At 45.3% G+C, this 13,051-nt stretch overlaps 1 protein-coding gene across 1 annotated transcript in view; it reads right to left on the bottom strand.

Moving 5' to 3' along the window:
* Nucleotides 1-12,181, bottom strand: part of LOC140407206 (cytosolic phospholipase A2 zeta-like) — a 345,625-nt gene extending 333,444 nt beyond the window's left edge. Inside the window, exon 1 of the mRNA XM_072494873.1 lies at nt 11,377-12,181. The gene's annotated coding sequence lies outside the window, so the exon portion shown is untranslated. The remainder of the gene's footprint in view (nt 1-11,376) is intronic.
* Between the last annotated feature and the right edge of the window lie 870 nt (nt 12,182-13,051).

Here is a 13,051-nt window from a genome sequence, read left to right as displayed (position 1 = left end):
GAAAATGGTTGTAATTTTTCATAATAACTTCATTGCAGTTAAATTTAAGCCTACGTGTGACACAAATAAAGATTATTATTACTTCAGTCTTGTCTTTTTCACCGATGCGCTAGGCACTTCTGGGTCAGGGCTGCGCCCGCCCAAGCAATGTAAAATTTTGGTCATAGTGAATTGAGTATCTGGGAAAGAAGTAGGCCTTTCAACCCATCAAGCTTCTGTCATTCAACTAGATCTTGGATCTATTACTACTGCTAGTCAATCATGTCTTTTGTCTACCTCAGCTTGTTCAATAACATGCTGCAGACACGACTCAATTCTGATCTCATCCTCCTTATTTTAAAAACCTGTTGCAATTTTAAATCATTTTTTGAAAAGAAGTTACAGAATGGCAACAACTGATGGCAGCCAGTGTGCAGCGAACTGAAGCCAGACCCAAGTAACACTACAAGCAATGTTTTTTTGGGAGGGGGGGGGGGGGGCTCAATCCATGCTGAGGCAAGAAATAGCCAGCTTTTTTGATCAAACTGCTCATTAAAACACAGCTGCAAAATCTGAACCTCGAGTAAAATAGGTTTCAAAGGTACCATTTGAAAGATAATATTAAAAAGGAGGATTTTTTAAAAACTGGTACAAGGACACTGAACACCACAAACCTGCAGCTAAGATGGAGGCAGAAAACTGTGGAGAAGGTGCTTAAGGGTAGTGTCACCTGACCTGTAAAGGCGGGAACTTCTTAAAGGGAAGTCTCTTAAAGAAAAAATGTTTACCTGCAAGGTGCCGATTTTTGCCCAATTGAAAATTGGTTGAGGCACAAAAATTAGGGCTGTGCATGCATAGTTAAAAATAGTTAAGTCTGCACGGGTGTAAATGTGAGGTGGTCTGATTAATTACAGGTTCAAACGTGAAATGGATATGCTCACACTTCTTTACAAAATGAAATTGAAAATACATTCTTACGTCCAATTTTCGATTATAAAAATCACAAGCACCACATAAAATCGGACTGTCCAGATCAGAATCAGTCAGGTGGTCACTAATTACAGATGAACAACAAAAAGGTAAGAAAAGTAAGTAAATAAATAACCTTGTATAGTTATCTTAATTATTTTAGTCCTTCATTCTCCTCGTTTGTTATGTTGAGCTATATTGATAGACTCTGGGGAAGCCCCATACAGGGAATGACTTATGAAGATTATGCAAGTCTGATATCCAAGAATCATTTTTTTTTTACATAGAGTACCGAATTATTTTTTTTCCAATTAATGGGCAATTTAGCATAGCCAATCCACCTAACCTGCACAACTTTGGGTTGTGGGCGTGAAACCCACGCAGACACGAGAATGTGCAAATTCCACATGGTGACCCAGGGCCGGGATTCGAACCGGCCCGGGTCCTCAGCACTGCAGTCCCAGTGCTAACGACTGTGCCACACGCCGCCCCTGGGTAAGTAAGATTAAACTAACCTCTGCCAGCAGTATGCATCTGTGATATGTGGGGGATCCTTAAAGATAAATTGCTTAACCAAAATGTAATCGTTTCTGCAGATGTTGTGGATGTGTCCTGGCTAAAGGGATAATGTAAAAAAAAAAAATCACTAAATAATAACCTTAAAGGGCAGCACAGTGGCGTAGTGGTTAGCACTGCTGCCTCACGCCGCTGAGGACCCGGGTTCAATCCCAGCCCGGGTCACTGTCCGAGTGGAATTTGCACATTCTCCCTGTGTCTGCATGGGTCTCACCCTCACAACCATTGTGAGAAACACTGCTCACTTAATAAAAGATTTACACTTAGTCAAATTCTGAAGAAGCATTTATTTTCAAATCGTTCTTGCAAGAGCGGGTGCCTCCAGTAAGCAACAGTAGACACAAAGAATTCACACAGCATCACTTTGTTATATACAATCCATGCAAATACAATCCGTGGGAACCCATCCCTGAGAAACACATCCCACAAACTATAGAAAGGGCAGTCCCCTTATCAGTGATCCCTTATTTGGTCTCTCCCTTGCATAGTGAGTTTTTTCCGCTCCTGGTACATCCTTGGACCGGCAGTTAAAGATAAGAATGAGGCCCTTTGCTTGCACCTGCTATCTCCCCCTTGCTTAGCAATCTCTGTTATTGTTCATTCCGTTCTTTCCCGAAGGTCATTCTGGTACATCGTTATAATAATTCGCTCACTATAGCTTACTCAGAACTTGACATGTTAATTTTCCCATCATGCTTCATTGTTGACATCTTAACTGTGAACCAGAGTATATACATGTAAAAACAACACTAAAACAACACAGAATGTTCATTTCTCACAAATCCCCATTTTTTTCTTTTTACTGTTGTTGCTTTTTACACTTTGTAGTCTTCTCTAAGCTACCCCACAATTGTCCAACATCCTCTCAACTTCCCTTTCTATGAGGCCGTCCCCCCCTTCATTCTCCCCACTTTCTAGTAGGCAAATGGTATCCTGCCCCAGGGGCATCTGCTTGGTCAAGGCTGTTTCGATGAGCCTCTGCACCAAGCCTCTTACACACGGGATGATGCAGCAGCCTATTGCCACCAATGCTCCTATCACCACGATAATGGAGGTGAGGATGGATACAATTAACCCTTTCCATTTCCCAAACAATGATTCAAGCCACCCAGTCATGGATGTGCTGCCCCTGAGTTGTGTGCCATTTCCACAGCCAGAGTGGTTAACCCTTGTAGCGCACGGGTAATCGATCCGTCGGGTGCCGTGTTGTTGGGGATAAATGTGCAACACTGTCCTTTGAGCATAATGCATACACCACCTTTCTCTGCCAAAATCATATCCAGAGCCAATCTATTCTCCCAGGCCATTCTACTGGTTGCATCCAGTTGGCCTGCTATGCCCTTCACGGCGTCCCTGGTATAATTGATGAACCTCTGTTGATTATAGTATATATAGTTTATCCAATCCACATTCTTATTGATCGTAACCCACCAGAAGAGGGACTCGAACCCAGCTGCAATCTGATTTCGGGCTTTGAATTCATTTGGTACTCCTCTGGGAGTCCAGGTAAATCCTGTCATCAAATGAGGTGGGTATGCCCCGTTTAGATCGTCCCCCTTTTACACTCCCCCTCTCCTCTTGCCTTTCATAGGCTATACTGAACGGAATGGCGAGCTGAACTAATGCCCATGTCCCTTTCCATTGGGGGGGTAGAGTGGGCCTTAGAATCTTTCCTCCGCAATACCACCATATATCTGCACGTGGTATTTTCAGTGATGAGTAATTGCCCTGGGTGGTCACGTTCTTAGTCTCAATACAAGTCTTGAGGTCTCCCATATATTTACTTATCCCCGTATCAGAACGACTTATACACGATTTGTGATGCGCCACGGTAACCAAGAAGGAGGGAGGATTTGCTGATAGTTTCTTATTAACAGGAGGGAACATCAGAGATAGGGCAGTGCAGGTCTTGTTGCCCCAGGCTGTCGCATCTTGGTACAGGGCCATCATACATTCCATGCTCCCTTTATTTTCTGTCCACCCCAGTGGAAAGGGCTCCATATGGGCCTGTGGTCTACCTGATGCGCAAGCATAACAATTGTCTTTCTTCAGCGTCTGGGCCGAATACCTCACCCACTCAATCCACGCATTCTGTTCCTCATAGCCAGTCTCTATCTCAAAGGCTTGCTCTAAATCTTTTACTTCAATTATTTTGACTCCCTGTTCTTTCTCTTTCTTCACCGTGTTGCCCCTGGTGTCATTAGTGGGAATTGCTCCCTGGTCTAATAAAATACGGAAGCAGCATTCAGTCTTGCCATTTCTCGTGATCACCCCAAATATCTCATTTCTAAGTGAACAAACCCTATTGCCTGACTCCATCCAGGCCGTGTGTTTTACGGTGATGTATACGGGGTGACAAGTACCAGCATTGCACGTTGAGGGGGAATAACCATTAATCTGGTGAATGGAGACAACCGGTGGTGCCCCTCTGGGCAATTGGCAGAACCTTTTCAGCCAACCCTCCCTCTCCGTAATCATCCCCCCTCGGTAATAATGAAGAGAGTCTACCCTAAACTCATTTCCCTGCCCCGCTGACACGCAGTCTGAGGGTGCACAGATCAGTTCGTATTACCTGAGGGTACCGACTTTCTGGGATTGTCAATATAATCATACGACCGATTCCAAACTCCCACATCATTAATATTATTATACATTGCATAGTCCATTTTAGCTGTAGTTTCGTCATATTATTGAACAGTTCAGGATTTAGTGTCTTTTCAATCTTATCTTAAATGGTTCCTCAGTGGCCTCCACATGCCATTGTTCCTGTTCAGGTGGTGATTTAATGGGACCCTTCCTTCTGCTGTAATGAGTCCAACCTTTTTCAGCAGTTCGTATGGCAGTCTCTGTGGTTAACAAAACCAGGAACGGCCCGTCCCAAGTGGGTTGAAGCTTGTTTTCTTTCCACGATTTCACCAGTACCCAATCTCCTAGTTTAAATTTGTGGAATGCGAATTCAAGGGGAGGTGTCTGCGCTAGCAGTCCTTGTCTCCTGAGGAATGATAATGAGGAACAGTGCCAGTATATATTTCTTTACATAAATATCTTTACATTCTGCAAAGGGTCATTCTCCCATTGTTCCAAGGTATGGCAATCCGAACAACATTTTGTATGGGGACAGCCCCAAATCTTTTCTTAGAAGGGCTATCGGTAAGCATTTTGTCCAGGGGAGCCTAGTTTCTAGTATTATTTCTGACAAACGATTTTTAAGAGTTTGATTCATCCTTTCCACCCGTCCCGATGAAGGGGGGGGGGGGGGGGGTGCCAAGGAGTGTGGAAGTCCCAATTTATCTCCAAACTTCTAGTAGTGACTGTGGTGTTGGGTGCTCTGGTGCACAGATGAGCCAACACAGTTGTATGTGGTACAACTCTATTTTATTATAACTCTTATAATACAGTTCGTTCTGGATACTCTGCACGTGCTGTCTCCCTGAGTGTGTTTGGCAATAGATGTGTCCTGGTTCTCCTCTGCAGCTCTTACTGACCACCAGGGGTCGTGTCTGTGCTTTTATATCTTTCTGTCATTGGTTGTGGTGTTGTGTGTTCTGATTTGTCTGTTGGTGTGTCTATCATGATGTGTGTGTTTGAATATCATGACATCCCCCCTTTTTACAAAGACAAGTGCCTACGTGGTTATAAATATAATTGTGTCGTGAGTGCATCTAAGAGTGTGCGTTTGTGTTGTGTACAGCGTGTGTTTATGACGTAACTATTTACATGGGGCGATGTCGGGTGCGTCACACTAACAAGGTTGTACCATAACAAAACTTGGATGCGAGAGAAAAAAAAAAACTTGAACATTGGTCCGGTCAGACGATATCTGGAACAATAAACAACAACAGGTTATAATACAGAAGTGTTTGACTTTTTGAACGTATTAACAGCGTTATAAGTCCAGTCTAATGGGTGACCGCCTCAAGAATGGGCTGGTCCTCAAGCCGGTTCAGCTGTGGAGATTTGGGGTCACACTGGTTCACCTTGGACTGTTGGAGGTGATGCTGTTGCCGAAGTCTCTACTTTACCATTTGTTGTACTTCAAGCAGTGCTTGGTTTTTTTTCATTCTTGCAAATATAACATTCAACATCTTTGTTAGTGGTGCCCTGGCTGTGGTTTGGTTCTGGTGGCGATGGAAGGGGCATGATCCGTGGCATCTCCACGAAGTCATCCTTGGGAACCAGTGGAGGATCCAGCGTGTGCGTACGGTGCAGTTGCGAGCGTGGAAGGCGGCACAAAGCCCGCTGATTGCGCCTACGCACCAATCCATCCGCCCTGCATGCCAGGAACAAGGTGGAGTCTGTTTTCTTTTTATGTTTGTGGTGGACGGCATCTTGTAGCCGATGGGTCGTTGCCATCGAAGTAGCACCATCACTAATATCATGCAAGGCGATGACTGTGCCAGATGTGGAAGTTGGCCAAGACCGTGTACGCTGGTTCCGGCCTTCTGCTGTGCCGGAAGGGCGACTCCGCAGAGAAACGTCGAAGCATGTCGCCTTGGAGAGAGAATTGTTGCTCGCATCAACGTCTGGCGATGGCGCGAATTGGTGTGTCCATCTTGGACCGCCGGTGCTGGTTGCCACTGCCGACCCAGTGGGACTGCCACGCGATCCATTCCCTGTCGCCGTGGCATCTGCCGTCACCCTGAGCGTGCCATCACCGAGGCCGCGACACCGCCCGTCCGGAGCAAGGTCTGGCGTGTGCAAATCAGAGTCGGCGCTTGGCTGCTCCCCATCTGGAGTCCGGTCTGCCTTCCGCCGATGCCCCCCGTCCGGAGTCCCAACAGGTTCACTGGAGGCAGCCGAGATTCCCTGAAGCTGCACTTCTGGAGTCGGAACATGCAGGAATGCACCAACCAGTGGAGAGGCTCGAGCCATCGAGGGTGGAAGCGGTGCGCCGCCACCGCAGTCGTCAGTGGTCCCACCGTGATCGTTGAGTGCCTCGGTACGCACTAGGCGAGGTCTGTCACCTTGCACCTTTTGCATGGGAAGTGGGATGCTGTCGTCACTCGTCTCACATCCCGTGGATAGATCGTCATTAGCAGCTTGCTGTTCACTAGGGTTGGGTAAATTGTCAGAGTTTTCATCTGGTGGTGCACACCATGTCGGTGGACTGTCATTGTCTTGCCATTGTCCTTCATTTGGGCTTTTCTTCTTTGGAACTTTAAATCTTCCCCCAGACATTGCAGAACCTTGTTTATTACCCCCAAATTCTCCCATATGTATGGTCTCGAACATAGGATCCACTGTTTCTATCGACATTGTACCATTTTCCAAAGAGCATTCCGTTTCACTTTTCTTCTCAGGTACCTCATATGTAACTTTGTTTAATGTACATGCCTTCATGGTCTCTGGGTCTGATTTTGCTGGGACTGGCATGGTCACAGTCTCTCTTTTACTGTTCTCAATTTCCCACATTATACTCCCCATACATAACTGCTTAATCACTGGGGTTAGTGTGGTACAATGGACAATCGGGTCGACCTTATCTGCATCTTCACCATTAGTGGAAAGCACACTTGGTTCACTTGAAACTGCTGTGGGTTTTAAATTCGTTATCTGGCTACTCGATGTCGGTGTCCTCAGGATTCTTGCTCCAATGTTCTGCTCAATAATCAGTGGAGTGTGTATAGGTTCAATGCAATTAATGTTCCCCTCCAGGTTTGAAGAGTCATTACTGACTAACTGCTGGTCTCCGAAGTTGGGATTTTGCGGCATTGTGTTGAAGGGAGACATTTGTCCCTGCTGTAGATATGATTCAGGTTGTGTTATTTCCATTACCTGAGGATCAATGTCTTGTCCATTTTTTCGATCCGTACTAAAACACTGGCAATTCTCAGTCTGCTCCTTGCAAGTTAAACATTCAATTAATTTCGTTAGCAAATCCTCAGCATCCTTCTGTGGCCGTGCAGCATTATTAATCTCTGTTCGGCTACAATGATCCTGAAGGTCAGCGCATAAACCTTTTTTCTTCGGGCTTGGACGAGGCGATTCCTTTGGCTTGTCTTCAGTTGGGCTTGAACAGTCTTCAGCGCTGTGCCCTTTATTGTAGCATGAGAGACCGTCATGGTCATGCTGCTGTGTAGTGGAGCATGGTAGGCTGTTATAGCCTTCTTGCTGTTCACGGGAGCATGGCAGACTTGCATCGTCTGCCGCTGGTTGGTCAGGAGAGGTTGCTAGACCCTCATGGTCTTGTTCCAGCAAGGACTGCGCTCTGGAGTCTTGCGTTCCTTCCATCGTGGAGTCCGTCCACGAGCTCTCTGTGGAGGCTTGTGACACTGGAGTCACTTCCTGTTCGTGCAAGGACTGCGCTCTGGAGTCTTGCGTTGCTTCTATCGTGGAGGCTGTCCACGAGCTCTCTGTGGAGGCTTGTGACACTGGAGTCACTTCTTGTTCGTGCAAGGACTGCGCTCTGGAGTCTTGCATTTCTGCAATTGTGGAGTCTGTCCACGAGCTTGCTGTGGAAGCTTGTGACACTGGAGTCACTTCTGGTTCATGCGAGGACTGCACTCTGGAGTCTTGCATGTCTTCTTTCATAGAGTCGGGAACGTTGAGCGGGACTTGGACCACGCTCTGTGTGGCAGCAGGGCACTCTCCGTGTGCTTGCACCGCTCCTTGTCTGTTAATGTCAGGCTGCAGCATCATCCGGTACTGATAAGTTGGAACGTCATATCTGCTGGATTGAAGATCCTCAAATCCGAAAAATGAATCCGCATCTGCGTCGGATTCAATGTGGGGGCCGCCAATGTGCAACACGAAAGGTTCGTCCGAGTCATAGTCATATAGGACCACGGAGCTATCATTGGGCTCGCGAGGTCCGGAAACACTGTAAAAATCGTCATCGAAGTATTCAAGGTCGGAATCATCGGCTTGTGCGTAGGTAACTGCTTGTCGGAGGGTTCTTCGGAGGTTAAATTCATCTCCTGGGTCAATTTGCGGCACTGTGCTGTCATTCCAGGTGAAGGAAGGTTGTTTTACAGCTTTAACAGATTTTTGTTTTTTTGATTTGGGACGTTTCCCTTTTAAATTGGATTTGGGACATTTCCCTTTTAAATTGGTGCAGTCTGTGGCCTCTGACATCCTGACGCTCGGTATGTAGCACGTAGGAAGCGACTGCGCATGCTCAGATCGCTGTTCCTTTACCGATGGCCGTTTTCTTGACTGCGCATGCGCAGCATCTCGCGCATGCGCAAACGAAACTTCCGGTTCTGCGCACTTCTCGCGCAACTGTGCTAGCGTTATACCTTTAGCAAGATGGCCGTCGACCTCGACCCAGCCTTTTCTCAGGCCCGGGATTTCGGGCTCCGGGATCCCAGCCACGAGGTGAGTACTGCAGCTTTTCTTACCTTTAAGTCCCCATTGGATTGCGTATTCTTCACAGTACTTGGCGAATTTGCCCATGACTGCCTGGTAATCGTGCCTTTGCTGCCTCCTGAAGAACCTGAACCTTCTGAACATTGCTCTTGCCCTTGCACCGGCGACGATGAGGAGAAATTCAATTTTTTCCTTATCATCCAGGTCCTTGAGTTCAGCTGCCGCCAGGAACAACTCGAACATTTGCCGGAATCGCCGCCAGTTTTCGTGGAGGTCGCCGTCGCACTGGAGCGCCTGCGGAACCGGGAGCTTGTACATCATGCCTGGGCACTGCTGGTTGTCTCTGTACACTGAGCTATGCCGGCAGGTATCGATCCACTCCTGTACCATGTGGTGTTGGGTGCTCTGGTGCACAGATGAGCCAACACAGTTGTATGTGGTACAACTCTATTTTATTATAACTCTTATAATAGTTCGTTCTGGATACTCTGCACGTGCTGTCTCCCTGAGTGTGTTTGGCAATAGATGTGTCCTGGTTCTCCTCTGCAGCTCTTACTGACCACCAGGGGTCGTGTCTGTGCTTTTATATCTTTCTGTCATTGGTTGTGGTGTTGTGTGTTCTGATTTGTCTGTTGGTGTGTCTATCATGATGTGTGTGTTTGAATATCATGACAGTGACTTCTTTAATAGAATCGACGAATTCATCTACAGAAAACCTATATGTTTAATAAGTTATTGTGTTTGATATTCCAAAATAAATGTTTAGAATTAGCCTGGAAATCAAAACTTCAAACCATGTGGAAGCTGGTCTTAAAAAAAAACCCAAAACAACTTTGATTAAAAAAAAACAGATCGTTCAGGGACATCTGATAACAGGAATTTGGCAGCAATCCAACCCTTACAATCGATGAATTTGAGCTGAAATACTATTATTGAAATGTTACTGATCAATCAACTGTTTGACTGTATTATATTGTATAATTTATTAATACTGAATCAGTAGTATCAAATTTGATTAATTTATTAATTATAATAATTATTTTGAAATACCTGGTTGTTAGGCCCCTGCGGTTGGCAGGGTTGTATGCTATATTGGGAACTTGCCGGACAGGGAACTGACACTGACCTTAGAGGTAAAGTGACTTCCCCTGTCCGAGTCTATATTTTCTACCAACCCGTATCGGGGAACTATTTGCTCCCGAATGATTATTTCAGCCTTCCCACAGGTGATAGTTCAGTATTTGCAGCCTTCTCTGTAACAAACTGTCTCTCTCTCTCTCTCTCTGTATTGAAACAGTGACTCCAGGCATGTTGCAGCCTTCTCTGTCTCTCTCTCTCTCTCTGTATCTCTCTCTCTGTGTTCTCCGTATCTCTCTCTCTCTCTGTATCTCTCTCTCTCTCTCTGTTCTCTGTATCTCTCTCTCTCTCTCTCTCTGTCTGTCTCTCTGTATCTCTCTGTCTCTCTCTCTGTCTGTCTCTCTCTCTCGGTCTGTCTCTCTCTCTCTCTGTTCTCTGTATCTCTCTCTCTCTGTCTGTCTCTCTGTATCTCTCTCTGTCTCTGTATCTCTCTCTGTCTCTGTCTCTCTCTGTCTGTATCTCTCTCTCTGTTCTCTGTAACTCTCTCTGTCTGTCTCTCTGTATCTGTCTCTGTATCTCTCTCTGTCTCTGTCTGTCTGTATCTCTCTGTCTCTCTGTATCTCTCTCTGTCGCTGTCTGTGTTTGCTCACTGCTCACTACCTCATTTACAGTTGCAACCATCATTTTCGTTTTCTGTTCTTTTTTTTTTGAATGCTCTTAATGCCCTGAATTTAAAGGAGAATTTATAAATCCTATGTCTCCATCTCCAATCGGGACTTCCCGAAGGGGGTTCAGTTTTGTTATTTCTGGTTCCTTTATCTGTCCTTTTGTGGATCTTAATATCATTTTACTCCCTCCTTCTTCTTCAGGGACTTTCTCTGATTTGCCTTTATTCATTTGTTGGTCATTTGGCGAGTCTTGTCGTTTGACTTATTCTTATAAGGGGGTGGCAAATTATCTAGGACGTCCCATTTAAGAGGGGCTGTGCGAACGTCTTCGCCCTGTGGGATTAATGGATATATTCGGGTGGCGTTCCCGCCAGGAAGCCAACAACTCGCGTAGCTTACTTCTTTATCTGAACAGGGTCTTTTATCATTGACATATATATTCTTGTACGTGGCTCTCAAAATCCCAATTCACTAACATCCGACTCACTGGGCTTTCTGGTGGGATATTCTTAGGGATTCTCTTATCAACGCCGTCTCCTTGTTTCTCACAACCTTGTTTCGAGTTTTTACTTCCCATTGTAATGTACTCAACTTTCACTTATTTCTAAGTAAAGTGTCTAGTTATGACCCTGTCACAACAATCACAATCCTGAAAGCACTTATATCATCAATCCGCCCATACACTTCTACGGATGTCTAGATATAAACTCCAGAGTCCTTATATCATCAACCCGCCCCTGCGGATGTTTAGATACGAACCCAAGTCAACAAGGTAGTACTTAAAAGCCGTTTTTCTTACCTTGCTCCGTGCACAGAGTTGCCCGGCTTCACTCACGGCGTGCCTGCCACTATAATCCGTTACTGGCTTCTTCAGAATGACTACCCTAGGAACGTGTTCAGTTGACCATGGGTAACCACTCAAGATGAAGTACGAGACCGTTTAAATAACGGGACGCGTCTTCTCGATTCCTCTTGAGCCGCCCCCCCCTGATCAATGAAAAACTATCCCGGCCACGAGCCCCCAATTGTGAGAAACACTGCTCACTTAATAAAAGATTTACACTTAGTCAAATTCTGAAGAAGCATTTATTTTCAAATCGTTCTTGCAAGAGCGGGTGCCTCCAGTAAGCAACAGCAGAGACACAAAGAATTCACACAGCATCACTTTGTTATATACAATCCATGCAAATACAATCCGTGGGAACCCATCCCTGAGAAACACATCCCACAAACTATAGAAAGGGCAGTCCCCTTATCAGTGATCCCTTATTTGGTCTCTCCCTTGCATAGTGAGTTCTATCCGCTCCTGGTACATCCTTGGACCGGCAGTTAAAGATAAGAATGAGGCCCTTTGCTTGCACCTGCTATCTCCCCCTTGCTTAGCAATCTCTGTTATTGTTCATTCCGTTCTTTCCCGAAGGTCATTCTGGTACATCGTTATAATAATTCGCTCACTATAGCTTACTCAGAACTTGACATGTTAATTTTCCCATCATGCTTCATTGTTGACATCTTAACTGTGAACCAGAGTATATACATGTAAAAACAACACTAAAACAACACAGAATGTACATTTCTCACATCCCTGTGTCTGCATGGGTCTCACCCTCACAACCCAAAGTTCTGCAGAGTAGGTTAATTGGACACACTAAATTGCCCCTTGATTGGAAAAAGAATTGTGTACTCTAAATTTAAAAAATAATAACCTTGAGAAATTTATTGAATATTATGGAAATTCTATGAAGAAAGCTTCCATAGCACAAGACAGGCTCGTTAACTATGCCAAGGACATGTCTCTAGGACAGACATTCCTGGTAGGTCATTAGATCCAATCTCTTTGTAAACCACCATCTGAGAAAAAGCTAAAAGCAAGCCCACCCACTGGCAGAAAGGAAAGAGTTTATTAAAGTGATCCATGTTGGCTCTAACCTTCAGGTAGACGAAGACCAGTAAAGAACTTCCTTACACTTCAACACCCGTTCTCCATTCATACACCATTTATCATCTGGGAATGGTTAACCATTCTCACCTGTCAAAGGAGCATCTGTTTGTCCTGTTAACTTAGCTTATGCATCAATTTTAAACTGTTGCTTATTACTACAAACCAAGGAGATTGAGGGTAGATTTGATAGAGGTGTCCTAGAGAAAACAGTTTTGATGAGCTAGACAAAGAAAAGCTGTTCCCATGAGTGCAATGACCAGGGGGCATAGATTTAAGATTTTGGGCAAGTGATGCCAGGGGATGTTAGGAACTTTTTACACAAGAGTGGTAATTACCTGGGACTTGCTTCCTCCAAGGGTGATGAGAGCAGTGATGATTGGTGGATGATTTCAAAAGGATATTGATAGGCTTTTGAAGGGACTAAACTTACAGCGCTACAGAGATAGAGCAGGGAATGGGACTAAGTGGATTACTCTACAGAAAACCCAACATGGACTTGATGGGCCAAATGGCTGCCTCCTTGGCTGCCATG

This window comes from Scyliorhinus torazame, chromosome 2 (genome assembly GCF_047496885.1).
Source record: "Scyliorhinus torazame isolate Kashiwa2021f chromosome 2, sScyTor2.1, whole genome shotgun sequence".
NCBI classification, from domain to species: domain Eukaryota; kingdom Metazoa; phylum Chordata; class Chondrichthyes; order Carcharhiniformes; family Scyliorhinidae; genus Scyliorhinus; species Scyliorhinus torazame.
This window is presented reverse-complemented; position numbering and strand designations above follow the sequence as displayed.